General features: G+C 42.2%; 1 protein-coding gene across 6 annotated transcripts in view; it reads left to right on the top strand.

Annotated features, from left to right (window-relative positions):
- SEPTIN9 (septin 9) overlaps positions 1 to 14,718 on the top strand; it is a 363,859-nt gene that overhangs the window by 276,912 nt on the left and 72,229 nt on the right. The window contains exon 1 of one of the 6 annotated variants that reach the window (XM_069076748.1): positions 2,229 to 2,385. The exons of the other annotated variants lie outside the window; for them this stretch is intronic. The gene's annotated coding sequence lies outside the window, so the exon portion shown is untranslated. Of the gene's footprint in view, positions 1 to 2,228; positions 2,386 to 14,718 lie in introns of those variants that run through there. 6 annotated transcript variants of the gene reach the window in all.

Raw genomic sequence — 14,718 nt, 5'->3', positions numbered from 1 at the left:
TGAGATCTAGCCAGACATCAATATAAGGGAACTGATCTGGATGTCCTGGATTCCCTGTGACTACCTGCCACACTGATTGGATAATTTGCTTGTTGAAACTTCCTTGAAGGGGCCAGCCCACCCCAAATGTGGGCCACTCATTCATGCAATAAGAAATGAGTTTCTTCTTCAAGGGGGGCCCATAATCTGCCCCGTCCTGATAGGCTACTCTAAAATGACTTCATATGCAACCCAGGGGAGTTTTTGATGTAGTGGCTGAACCTCCCATGTTCTAGGACGAAAAGACAGACAAACAGTATAGTCTTATAAACAAATATATCTTCCCAGTGGAAATCAGAAAAGCTTCCTTGAAGGTGCTCATCTGATAGCCAGTCAAATACCTGCTTTGCAGAATAAAAATGGGGAGGCTTTAAGCAAATGAGCTCAAGACAAAACTTTATGAACACAGGATAGGACACATAAAAAGACAGACAAATAGACATTAACCAGACCACTTACGGGCAAGAGGCACAAAGTCTCGAGCTTTGCCCAGGGAAGAGATGCCCCTGCAGAAATGGCTGTGTCTAGCCCTCCCCCACTACAGAAAACAGGACAGAATTTTACTTACCCCCAAAATAGAGGTCCTGGATCCACAAAAAGGCCGAATGAGGAGCAAGTCAAAGTCGGGAGGCAGGTGCAATCTTTCCCTCCTTGAGACCCGGGGTCCTCAGGAGCCAGCCCCCTTAGGGATCAGGGTGAGCAGATCCCTACCTCCTGAGGCCAAGAGCTCTTCTTATTCGGGGATCTTTGCGGTGCCATGGAACACCGCAGATCTTGTTAGGGCCTACAATTTATGTTGAGCCAAAAGATCCCCGAGAGTAAAATTTGGAAGTGGATTTTATTGCTGCAGGACTGGACTGCCGGGGTCACATACCCAGGTCAGATGGTAAGTTGGCACGGACAATGTGACGATTTTTTAAAGTGAGTCAGCTTACATAAGCCGAGAGTACAATCAGTGATTTGACAGTGTATTTTTGAATTTCCCTCGTGTGTGAAGTTTACCGTAAGGCTGAGGGACAGGGAACCTAGAATGGGCAGAGATGGGAATATGAGGAGGGTGGCAGGGAACAGGGAAGAATGGAGAAATATCTGGCAGGGGGGAGAATGGAGAAATATATGGGGGGGGGCAGGGGAGAGAATGGAGAAATATCCAGCAGGGGTTTTACCCTAGGCTGAAATTCCTGCTCATGGATCAGTTGGGGGAGGGAAGGGTGGAGTTGTGCTCAACATGGGCAGCTAGGTGGCACAGTGAATAGAGCACTGGCCCTGGAGTCAGGAGGACCTGAGTTCAAATTCGGTCTCAGACACTTGACAATTACTAGCAGTGTGACTTTGGGCAAGTCACTTAACCCCAATTGCCTTCCAAAAAAAAATACTGGAAAGGTAGGAGGGGGACAGGTTATAGAGGTCTTTGAATGCCAGTGTGACTGCATTACTTGGGGTGGGGGTTGGAAGCCCTCCCTGATACACATATACATTTTTCTACTACCTAACTTGTCTTCCTTAGGTCTTTCCCCCCAGAGGTGCAGTAGTCTTACTTTTGGAATTTTCCCCTCCCAGTTATAAAGTAGATGAATGAATATCATGTGGAAAAACCCCTGAGTCATTGTATCTCTCTTTAAAACCTGGCTCAACTACTCACTAACCTCTGTTTCCTCATCTGTAAAATGGAGTTGGATTAGGTAACCTTTAAGGTTTTAGGCCTTCCAGCTCTAGCTCTAAATTTGGAAGTGGCTTAAGAGATTATATAAATGCATGTATTGCATGCCTCTTATTTGACAGATGAGGAAACTGAGTCTCAGAGGTTATCCAAGTTGCCACTGAGAAAATAAGTTCTTTTATTCCAAGTCTACCCACTCCTTCCATTCTATCAAGGTGTATGGAGTATACTGAGACACACCTACACCCACACAGAGAGTGGAGGGGAGCAGTAGCATTCCTTTATGGTCATATTACTTAGGTAACACCCCCTCCCCCCCAGCCTGGTTCCCTAGCCCTGCAGGGAACTTGGAAATTTACTTGGCAGAGAGGCAGAAGGTTCAGGTCTTTTCAGAGCTCTTTCCTGGTGCTGGGAGGAAAAAAAATGCTACATAGAAGTGGTTTCTTCCTTCCCCCTTTCAGGGATTACTCCCTTCCAGCCAAGTTTTTCTCCTCCTCGCAGCTGCCCATTGAATCTCTCTACAACTCGCCTCCCTACCTCTCTCTGCTATACTCGGGGAGTCTCCTTGTTCTGAGCAGCCACAAAGCCCCTTTGATCATCTACTAGGCTCGGAGCCATGTGACCCAGGGGTGGGTGGGACTAGTCTCTCTACATATCCAGTGGGATACAGAGTTACCGCTGCTTGGGTGAGTCTACACAATTCCTTTGTTCTTTCTAATAATTCCAGTTGTTACCTTGTGGGTCTCCAGGTCGTTGGGTTCCCCTCTCTGGCCAGAGGCTACCAGGGGGTGGGTGAGGTGGGGGCCCGAGACAGGTAGAAGCCTGGGGTTTGGTGAGCTTGTTTGCAGGCAGAGGAGTTGCATTGAGCAGAAAGCAGGAAGCCTTGTGCCTTTCATTCTTGAAATGAGAAAAGGTCAGCCGAGCCAGTTGCAAGACTGTTTAGCCTACTTTGAGGACTGTGCTTGCTGCAGGCTGAATCACTGGGAGATGGGGGAATTTTGTTTCAACTCTAGAACGAGATTTTCTGTAGCAGAAGAGAAGAAAAGGTCTTTGTATGATTATAGTTCTCTGTAAATATTTGGCCAAGTGAACTGAGTAGTTTAATTTCTTCTGTTGGGATTTGACTTCTTGCAGTATATTTTAATTTGGAAGTGGCTTTTCTAGCTTTCTGGAGTGTAGGAAAGCAAGAAAAACTTTCCAAGACTAACTTGCATTCCCTACCTTACTTTTGGAGCAAGAGTAGGCATGACTGGGGAACACCTTAGAGAAAGGCTGTTTTATTTAATTTAAATTTGACTTTTAAAATGCCCCTAAGCAAAATGGTCCTTGGATCTTTGTTCCCTCTTCTTTTGAAAATTTGTGTTAGCTTTTTGCTGATGTGCTTTCCTTTCTAGGAGTGAAGGAAGAATGGTGAGGGTTTTTTTGTTTTGTTTTTTTTTGGAAGTTAGGGAAAAAATGTTTGTCTTACCCGAGTGAGTCCCCTCACTTTGAAGATGTAAGGGGGGTGGGGGGGGGGTTCTTTGCCACATGGAGTTGTTTAGAGGAGTGTAGATCAGTATGAGCAGAGAGTACCATCTGCTCTGGAAATCCAAACCCAAATGCCCTGGGGTGATTCATTCATTTTTACAGCCTGCTGTTACTTCTACTTTTTCTATCCCAGGATCTCTCTGACATAAAGTTGTCTTGCGATATGGTAGGAAGTTTAAGGATGGCATCTCCATGCTCCCCTGTGTGAAATTCCTTTCTTTTGGAAGAAAAATAAGACAGTCTGCCCTTGATAGGTCACATCGTTCCTTGAAAATTCATACTGTTTTCACCAGTTCTTCCCTCTTCTATATGACTGGAAGGCACCAGGTGGGACTACTTGGAATCTGGTTTTAGTCTTAAAATGGGAAAATCTGATAGAGAAAATCGGGAGTAGGTAAGGAAAGGACATGCAAATGAACTATTTAAAAAAATATATTCAGCTCAACTCCTGTCCTCTGAGCACAAGTACTACCAGAGCAGCCTTAGGAGCAATCCATGGGAAGGAACTGCTGAAGCAGATTCCTGCTCAGCCTAAGTAGGAATTTCCTGATCAATGAAGCTGCTTGACTTGAGGTAGTGAGATGATTGCTTTTTGTTAGGGGAAGCTTAAAGAAAGAGGTTAGATTAAATGACCTCTGAAATCCCTCTAATTCTGAGACTTTGATAAAGCTTAAAAAGTACTTCCCTGACTCCCAATTTGTGAAGTAATTAATCTAATTTTTATTCCCAGGAAACTGGTTCCCAGTCACTTGCTTAGGGTCGTACAGCCAGTGCATGCCAGACCTGGGATTCTGGGATCTTCTAGATCCAAGACTGTTCCTTCCACTGCATTTTAAACCTGATACTTCATGTGGGGAAACTTAAGCATTTAGTGATAGGTCATTTCTCTTTGACTAGCTCCCCAATGTACCCTGGGGAATCATTTCTAAAGAATATGAAAAGATTTGAGTCCCCTTGAATAGAGATTTTTTTTTTTTAAACTAGGCTTACTTTCTTCTTCCCTAAGATTGAGATTATGTTGTATTGGCATTGCAGACTCTTTTGTTATACTTAACTGTGAACATATTGTTCCTCTCAGTAGAACATACATTTCTTCTGGGCAAAGCTTGTTTCATTTGTTTTTTGTATCCAAGCACAGAGCACCAATGCTTTGCACATAGATGTCTCTTGACATTTCTCTTTTCAAATGATGTTCTATCCCATGCTCAGTTGAAGTGGAGCACCTACACTTCTTGGAGGCCTGAGGCAGAGTCTGAATTGTAGATATCTGGACAAAAGTTTTGGACCTGGATTTAAATTCTGATTTAGTTGTTGTTCAGTCATGTGTGACTCCATTTGGGGTCTGCTTGGCAAAGACACTGGAGTGGTTTGCCATTTCCTTCTCCAGTTCATTTTACAGATGAGGAAACTGAGATAAACAGGGTTAAGTGACTTGCCCAGGGCCACACAACTGACTAGTACATGTCTGAGGCCAGAGTTGAACTCCATTCTTTCTGACTCCAGGTCCAGCGATTTATCTATTCTGCTACCTGGCTGCCCAAACGCTTCACTCTACCTGACTTAACATTTACTATCTTTTTTTTTACCTTGAGTAAAATGCTTTATTTCCTTTGGGAAACAAGGCTAGATGATCTCAATTACTTCCAACTCTTAATTTAATGATTTTATGGGTGCCCATGAGTCTGATGAGGTTGAAATTTTGTCGCTCCTCTTAAAAGGGAGAGAAGCAGGGGCCTTGCTATACCACCCAAACATTTATATTGTGCTATATATACACAAAGAAAATTCAGCCCCCCCCTCTCCCCCCCAGCATTTGGCCACTGATTGTTGGATATCGGATCCTTTTGAGCTTCTTATTTTGACACATGACAGTTGAATAGGCTGTTTGGCTCCACAGAAGACTGCATTGCAGCAGTGGGTATGCTCAGAGTTCTTTTTAGGAGGACAATTCTATTAAGTAATGTGGCCACTAGTGTTCCACCTAACCATAAAACTTTGCAACTTAAAATTTAGAACATACGCTCTTTCAGTTTCTTTTTTGTGTGACAGATTCAAAGACTAAAATTGTTTAACTGAAGTCCCATTTTTCTTATTTCCCACTGCAATTTTACAAGAGGCCCCATTCTAGCTTCCTGCCTCTCCTCTTGTCTCTGGGCCTCCTCCCACTCTCATTTGTACACAGGAAATACAAATTCACTTGCCTTTATCCTAAGAAGAAAACTCAATCTGTATCTTTAGGAAGGAGCAGATGATCTATTTCAAAATCGAATTATTAAGTGACATTTTTAGGTGATCTGTTCTTTGGCATATTCACCTCCCCGACCCTACCCACTGACCTTTCCTTTCTCCCTTAAAATGGTTAATTGGTAGGTAAATATGCTTTGAAACCAATACACATGAAATGGTTGAAGACAATTACTCATTCATTTTCTTTGCATTCCTCTCCAGTTCCATATAACTGTCAAGGGAATATTCTTTTTTTTTTTTTTTAAGGAATTGGGGTTAAGTAACTTGCTCAAGGTTACACAGCCAGTTATTTCTGGGTGTGGTGCTAAGTATCTGAGCCTGGATTTGATCCCCAGGTCATCCCAACACTGGAGCTGATGCTCTTACTGGATGTGCTACCTGGTGGCCCCGAAAGGAATATTCTTAAAGCACAGGTCTCCATGTCATCCCCCTTCTCAACAAATTCCAATGGCCTCTTTCTTGTCTCTAGGTTTGAAAAAAAAAACAACTACTATTGGGTATTAAAAAGTAAACTGGCTCTTGTCTACCTTTCTAGGGACTATTACTTCCTTCTCACATTGTACCAATCCAGTCATAGCTACTTGCTATTCCACACACGTGACATTCTGTCTCCCATGTCCTCTACTTTTCATTGCAATCCAGTCTCCTTGCCTGCTCCCTTCTTTCTCCTTACTTCTGCCTCTTGAAATCCCTAGCTTTCTTCCTACCTCAGTTCGTGTATCTAGGATTTTGACTGAGAAAAGGGGATGAGAAATCCTGAGAATAGCCTCGGGGCATGTTAGGGTTTTTGGGAAAGGGTTGGTTGAGAAAGACATGCATATTTATGAGCTTCTGGGAAGGAGCCCACTGAGAAAAGAGAATGGGATCCAGGCCTGTGGGGTAGGATTGACCTTGTGTGGGAAAAAGTCTCATTATCTGAGAGGCTGGAATAAAGGAGGAGAAAATAGGGGATTATGCCTAAATTGGGAGATGGGAGAAAGGGATAATAAAGTCTTCACCAAGAATGTCTTTGACTTTCCTCCACAAAGAAGATGAGGTTCTCAGTTTAGGGCATAAGAGAATGGGGAGGTTTGGGAGAAGCTGCTGCTGTGTGTTAGAGAATCAATTTGGGAAGAGGATAAGGACTGCCTTGCTTACGGTGAGGGCCTACTTGAGATTAGATAACATACATGTATAGCAGACCTAAGCCTCCCATTTCATGACTTTCTCCAATAATAAAGAAAGTGAATGGTGGGAGTTTGAGAAGGCCCGAGCTGTGAGAGGACAGGGGGCACAGGATTCTAGAGTAGAAAGCTGTGGGGGGTCAGACTGATGAACTAACTATAGGGTCATAATGGGGAAGAGAGGAAAGTGCAGTCAGCAGAAGTAATGGACTGAGAAGTTCATGCTATAGAGGCCCCTAGAGGCACAGGCAACTGAAGAAATTGCCAAGATGTCATAAAGACCCCAGGAAGTTCTATGATCTGGCTTTGTCACTAACTTTCTTTGTGTCCTTGACTAAGTTAACGTCTTTCTGGCTCATTTTCTCCATCCCTAAAGGAAGAGAAATAATCAATTCTTTTGGAGACCAGGTGATAACTTAAGTGAAAAGCCCTGTGCTAAGTGCTAAGGCTACACAGGAAGGCAAAAATATGGCTGTCTGCCCTGTAGGAGCTCACATTCTAATGGGAGAGACAATATGCAAAAAAATTGGAATAAAGGAGGAGAAAATAGGGGATTGTGCCCAAGTTGGGAGATGGGAGAAAGGGATAATAATTTAGATTATGTGTTTAAGAATATTTCTTTGGCAGTTGTACGGAACAAAGGTAGAGGAGGGCAGAGAAAATGAATGAGTAATTGTCTTCAATTAGATTAGATGTGCAAAAAAAATGTGCAAGATATATTCAGGATAAAATGGAAAGTAATTTCCAAGTGAAGGCATTAGCAATGGGAGAAAGGCCTCCTGCAGAGATGAGATTTGAATTGAGTCAGGAAGCCAGGAGGCAAAGATAAGGAGAGGAAGCATCCAGAAAAGATAGAGGGACAGTTCATGAAAAGATAGGGAATTGAGAGATGGTGTTGTATGTAAGGATTGGCTAGAAGGCCATTGTCTTTAAATCACAGAACATGTGGAGAGGAGTAAAGAATAAGAAGACTGAAAAGGAAAGAAGGGACCAGGTTGTGAAAGGCTTTACATTTGATCATGGAGATAATAGAAAGCCACTTGAGTGTATTGGTGAGGAAGTTAATGTGGTCAGAACTGTGTTTTAAGAAAATCACTTTGTCAGCTTAGAGGTTGGGGTGGGGGGGAGGTGGTATTGTGGAATAGTAGAGAAAGTAAAGATAGGGAGGAGTTTGGTGCTACAATGGATATGCAGGATGAGGGAAAGTGAGGGGGTAGAGGATGACCAGGAGCTTTCAGGAAGGGTGGTATTACCCTCTACAGTAACTGGTGAGAAGTAACTGAAGAAGGGGGGAATTTGGGGGAAAAGATACTACATTTTGTTTTGGACATGTTGACTTTGCTGTGTCTCTGGGAACTCCAGTTCCATTCAGTTTGAAACATAGGCAGTTTATGATTTGGGAGTAGAGCTCAGGAGAGACACTAGGGCTATGATATATAGATTTGGGAATCATCTGCATAGAGATGGTAGTTGAACCCTCAGGAGTTATTGATATCACCCAGGGAGATAGAAGAGGGACCAGGACAGAGCCTTGGGGGATACTTCCTGTAATCAGTAGATGTGGCCTAGAAGAGGACTCTACAAAGGAAGTTGAAGAGGAGTGGTCAGACAAGGAGGAGGAGGAGGACCTTGGAAAAACAATGTCATGACAACTTGGAGTATCTAGTAGAACATATTCTCTCTCTCTCCCCCCCCCCCATCCCTCCCTACACACACACACACACACACACACACACACACACACACACACCAAACACTATATGTAGTGCTTTACAAATATTATCTCATTTGTTCCTCACAATAACCCTGTGAAGTAGTTACTATTATTATCCTCATTTTGCAGTTGAGGAAACTGACGCAACTATTTGCCTCTGACTTGCCCAAGGTCACATAGTTGATGTGTCTGAGGTCAGATTTGAACTTAGGTCTTCCTGACTCCAGGCCCTGTACTCTATCCCCTGCCCCACCTAGCTGCCTCAGCTAGAGGGTAATCAGTAGTGTAAAAGGCTGAGGGTAAAGGTCAAGAAGGATGAGGATTAAGAAAAAAACATTAGATTTAACAGTTAGAGGGTCATTTGTATTTTTGGAGAGAATAGTTTCAGTTGAATGAGGAAAGTCAGGACAGGGCAAATTGCAAAGGGTTTAGGATCGATTGAAAAGAGAGGAAAGAGGCAACAGGTTTGGATGACTTATTCAAGTTTAGCCATGATGGAGCTGAGAGGTTTACATAGCATAGACATTAACGTTTGGAGGAAACAGGAAGACAGCCAGGATGTAGGGAGAGATTGATTGGTGGGGAAGGTTAGTGAGAGAGTGGGATGATAGTGGGTCAGTCCACCAGAGAAAATGGGATGGAATAGGCTCAAGGGGTTGGTCTTAGCAAGGAGAACAAACTTCTTCACTCTAGACGGCTGAAGAAGATGGTGAGAGAATATGTCTGAGGGATGTCAGACAGGAAGAGGAGCTCCCATAGATTAGCCTCCATTTTTTTTCAATGACTTGAAGCCTGCAGTTGGAGGATTGGCAGGGAGGGTGCTGTGGAAGGTATGACAAGTGAGGAAAATGTTTAATAGCCAGTATGGTGATACTGGGTTGATCCCATGGAGAAGGAGTTCATTTTAGTCTTGTTGGAAGTTGGTTAATTCTTTCAGGTCAAAATCTTTTACAACAAAAGGTTCATTCACTGAATTATGCTCTGTAAAAACCTCTAACTTCTCCTTGCTTTCTGATTAACCAGAGCTAGCCTTAAATCTGTTTACTCCTTCCCGTAAGAAAAATTTGCATTTAGGGCCTAAAGTTCCTGTTCTAAACTCAGCTTAGTGGTTGGAAACAAGGAACAGTTACTACTGGCTGATAGAACCTACTGGTGGGAGTTTTAACTCTTGTTGCCACATACATACATTATTTTGGGGGAAGTGAAACGTCCCCCTGTCTATTTTTGTTTGTATGCAGCATTTGTCTGTAGTTTTCTATGTTGGGGCAACTTCCCTTCCCTGTCCCTGGCCTCACTCCCACCCCCAGTCCAGAGTAGGTTCTGTGAAGGCCAATGCCATTCTGTATTCAGCTGCTGCTGATGTAAATGCTAGAAGGGCACCACAGGCTAGGGACAGATTTCCACAGACTTTAACCTTTAGGTGTTCCTTAGTGGAATGTGCTGAGGCAACTAAGCCCACAGAGAACCCAAGGTTCCCTGCCCCCAACCACTTCCTTATCACCCAGGCATTGTTCCAGGTGCTTTATGACCTTCTCAGGGACATTCACAACCACCTATGGAGATTAATTTTCCCGTTTTTTGCGTTGTTTTTCAGTTGTGTCTGACACTAACCCCTCTTGGGCTTTTCTTGGCAAAAATACTGTAGTGGTTTGCCATTTCTTTTTCCAGCTCATTTTATGGATGAGGAAACTAAACTGAGGCAAGCAGCGTTAAGTGACTTGCCCAGGATCACACAGCTAATAGGTGTCCGAGGCTGATTTGAATTCATGTTTTCCTAACTTCTTCACTCTATCTCCATTGCCACCTAGCTGCCCTGTTTTTGAGTTATTCTGAGGCAGTGCAGTAGTAAGGGAAGAGCCTAGATCACCCTTGCCCTAACAAAGGCTTTGGTCAGAAGCTGGCATTTACAATCTTTATTATGGTATCTTGAAAACAAAGTCTCTACAGTGCCCCCACACCTAGCCATATTAGTGAATTTGGTCCAAATGTGTTCAGACTGGTTGATTGGAATCATGTTAACAATATATTGGGTGAATGAACACATTTTTCTTGTTTTCTCTGTGTGTCTGGACTTCTTTCCATGGTGCTATCTAAGAAAGAATGCTGGATTTAGAGTCAGAAAATCTGGGTTCAAATCCACATCAATTAGCTTCCCTAAAGGGGTATTTACTGAGAAGTTGGAACAAACAGAGAATTTCTTCCTGTACATATTATCTGAGAGCACACTTTCCTCTATGCCCTATGTACAAAGCATTTACTCCATGAAGGTCATTTTTGAGTGAAGATGGACAAGTCACTCTCTTGGCTGCCGTAAATCCACTGCGATGTTGGGTCATGCAGATCATTCAAGGCTTCAATTCTTAACAGACTCAAATGCCCACAAAGTGAACTTCTGTCGCTGGAATCTGGTGGCTTATTCTTATGGTCATTTCAAAGCTTACAAGTTTGAATGAAGTCTAGTCCATTCCCTCTATAGTATGCCTTCCTTTGAAGTAGGAAAGAATGGCTCAATAAGAACAAAAGAATAGTACAATAGTACAGTAGAAACTATAGCAGGTCTATGTGCTTAATTGCCTCATGTCAACCTGAGTAGGGAGGCTGGGCCACTTGTGCTGGCTTTCATTCCCACCTGAAGGCTTACAGCAGGTCTTTTTTTTTTCCTCCTCACATAGCCAGGAAGGAAGAGAGACAGAATCAGGGTGGTTAGTATTTTTTGAATGCACACCAAATTTAGCTCAAAAGTCCTGTGCATACTTGTTAAGTGGAGAATAGTGCCCATCAGGCTCTTCCACAAGTGGGCTCACCAAGCATTCATGGTCCCAGGACTGAGCCCTCTTTGGCCACTCCCCCTCCACACTAGTAAGGACATCCTGTTTGCCTGAAGCTTTTTGCTCAGCCTTTGTTTCTTTTCTTGCTTCCTTTCAGGTCTGTACTTGTGGGCCAGTTTAAGATGCTGAGAAACTGACTGTGATGATCTTAGGCCTACATGAACTGGTTAATTGCTGGTGGCACCTTATTTATATAGGATTATAAAGGAGAGATCTTTGGTGGTATAATCTGATATATTGGGGTCATTTGACAAAGTGGGTGACATCCCTGACTGATAATACATTTCTTGGGATACTTATAAAACAAAGAATTGCTCACATTTTCATTGCCTTCTCATTATTAACAGGGGCCAAGGTCATTTTTCTCTGGGCATCTTAGTCACTAAGAGGAAGGAGTGGCAGGCCACTCTGCTAGGTCCTTAGGGAGGTTTTGATTTTTGGGAAGGGCTACTTATTTGTAAAAGCTACTGTAATAAGCTGTAAGGAGGCATTGCTCTTATTAATTGCTTGGCAATAGAATGCAACAGTTAGGCAGTGGCTCTATTGAGTCCAAGTTGCTGTTTGTGATTTGGGGAAATTAGAGGATGGAAGGGAAGGTTTAGAAGCAAAAATGGTGAAACATAAATGGGGAGGATAAGGAAACAGAACCCAGGTAAACTAGCCAAAAGATACAGCTCTAGGAGAGACTACTTTAATCTGGAGGATGACAGATGGGGAATTTTTTATAAATCACTAGCTGCAAAAATATTAACTAGTGTTATCCCTCCCAGTGGTTTTGCTTTCAACGTAAAGATGGTCCTTCTTCCCAGGGCCAATTGATGGGAGTAAAGGTTTGACTCTGAACAATCTGAACATCCTTTGCACTCCCTTCTTTACCATTAAAGCTGTATCCATCATATGAGAGGTAATTGGCTCAGATACTCAAATCCCCACCAAGGCTTTAGTAGTTTTTGTTTTGAAATTTATTTTCCTATACAGAAGCACCCTGCCATATGTAGTAGAATAGTCAGCTTCATTCAGGAAGATTTGGGTTCAAGTTCTGACTCAGATACATCCTGGTTGCTTGTACTTTTTGGAAAACAGTTGCAGGTTTTCTTTGGTAGAGACAGTTGGCTCATCTACCTATAGTTCCTAGGTCAGTGATATCATAGGTCCAGGCCAAAAAACCAACAACAATCCTTTTGTATCTGGTGATGATCCTGTAAAAAGATTAAAAAAAAAAAAAAAAAAAAACGAAACACAAGGCTTCTTCCACTCTCTCAGGTCAAAGCCTTGTCCTCTTACTAAATCTTTTAACTCAGCCCAAATGATTATGGCTTTCATTTAGGAACAAGAGTTTGTTCTATTAAGTGGAAAATGAGTCAGTGGGTACAAGTCACAGGGTGGTAAACTTAGGAAAAAGTTCTACCAGTCATCTAAAGTGAAATGTAAATCCCTCTACCCCAGATTGTAAGCTTCCCATCACTGAAGGTCTTCAAATTGATTTCCAATGTCAGTAGTGAAGAGAATTCCCAGGCAGCAGGTACAGGTTGGATTAGGTGATCATAGAAGTTCCTTCCAGCACTGAGATTCTATGGTTTTGTGATAATCAAATTCATTCACTTATTACACAAATATTTTTAAGGGCCTCTTATGTGTCAAATACTAAATCAAATACAAATCAGAATATGATAATTGCATAAGAAGAGTACAGATTACCATGAGATCAGTTGAATCTCAGGATATTCTGTACTGAAAGTAGCAAAATAATTGTCTTATTTTGTGTTTATTTTAATAAATTTATTAACAGTGTTATCAGGGATAGAGTAGGCTTATATACAGTCTGCAAGGGATAAAATTTGGAGGGAGAGTGGATTCGATGAGAAGCCACGCATTAAGATGGAGCTGTGGGAAAGAGATCTTTGTAGATGATGAATCCAAGCAAGTAGATAGAATTCTAGTTTATTTCATTTTACTGTTAGGAGTTCATCTGTCCATGAGAAGGAGGCAGCTGGTACAAGCCTGGCAAGGGTGGAATCTAATGACTAGTGGCATTGTGCAGTTAGACCTTCTGGAGAAAGGACCTAGGGACTAAGATGTGGGGCCAGAGGGATCGTGGTGCCATTTGACAGATGTGGAAACAGGTCTTTACCCTGCATATATAGTGGCAAATGGGAAAACACACACAACAAATGTCATTCACTTGGTTTAATCCAATTTTTCATATTGGGAGAAAAGAGATTTAAAGCACCCCTAACTCCTGTACCCTTGGATTTCAATTTCTTTTCCCTGCAGAAGTGTGGATTCTTTTGTTTGCTCATATTTAAAAAGTAAAAACAAAACGAGAAAGTTTTCAGTGTCTCTGACCAAAAGTATGAATACACATACTAAATATGCATCTTCTTCTATGTTTGTTCTAGATGTTCCTGTGTGCTTTCCTATGCTTGCCTCTCATAATCTGAAATTCCCTTAAAATCCACAAAATCATAGATTTAGAGCCAGAGAGGACCTTAGTGGCTCCTGGCCCAACCTTTTCCTTTTATAGATGAGGAAACTGAGGCTCAGAGAGGGTAATGTACCCAAGGTCCTAAATGGCAGATTTGTTACCGCCCCCCCCCCCCCACACACACACACATATAAGATTTATGTGTGTAGGAGATGCTTGGGATGGTGACTGCTCTGAAGAAGCAGAGGGACCATCTCCTAGCTTGTAGTCAACATTCATGCATGCCACAAACATTTATAGAGCATATACGGTCTATACCAGGATAGGTAGAAGGGATATGCTTCACAAAAGCCTGTCAGCAGAATTTATCTGTCCCTTGACTATATGGGGTTGATACTACAGTTGTGTCTTGGACCTAATATAAAAAGGCAGCTGGGAAATCTCTTGTGGAGATATGCAAGGAGGTAGGGTTATTATAACATCCCTCTCAGTTGGTGTCTTCCTGCTCTCTAAGAATGTTATTAAAACTCTTCTGTAGGACTTCTGTTCATTAACTCAAAAAACATGCACTGAGCACTGACTATATTGGAGACACTGTGGTAGATACTTAGGCAAACATACAAGAGATATTTCACAGTAGAAACTTGTAGGTTAGTTATGGGAAGTAAATAAGGTATATACAAATAATTTCAGTTTAAGGTGGAAGAAGATAATTGCATAACAGAAGAATGAGCAAAACGCTATTGGATTTCAGAAGAGGAAAAAATATCACTTGTGGTATAGGGCAGCTATATCAAACACTGTAGTGAAGCCTGTACCAGATTAAACTGTAAATGGGAAATATTTAACAAAATAAATTAAAGTATAACAGAATATAGATAATGTTGATATGTGATGCTCTAAATAAATATACTGGGGTTTAGTGACCCCAGCATATTTGAGTTCAGTACCACTGATTTAGGGGATCAGGAAGGAGTATTTACACTTAGCTATTATGTATGTTTGTTATATAATATTGGAAGGCCCAGATGTATGTGAGGGGGAAGGGGTATTACAAAGACCTTGAAATGGGAAATGGAAGGAAAGAGTAAACAGTCCAGTTTTACTGGAACATT

Source organism: Petaurus breviceps, unplaced genomic scaffold (genome assembly GCF_028583685.1).
Source record: "Petaurus breviceps papuanus isolate PSGF00001 unplaced genomic scaffold, PetGlider_PUasm1.0 90925, whole genome shotgun sequence".
Classification (NCBI taxonomy): Eukaryota; Metazoa; Chordata; class Mammalia; order Diprotodontia; family Petauridae; genus Petaurus; species Petaurus breviceps.
Note: the sequence above shows the minus strand (reverse complement) of the source record. Positions and strands in the feature narration are given on the sequence as shown.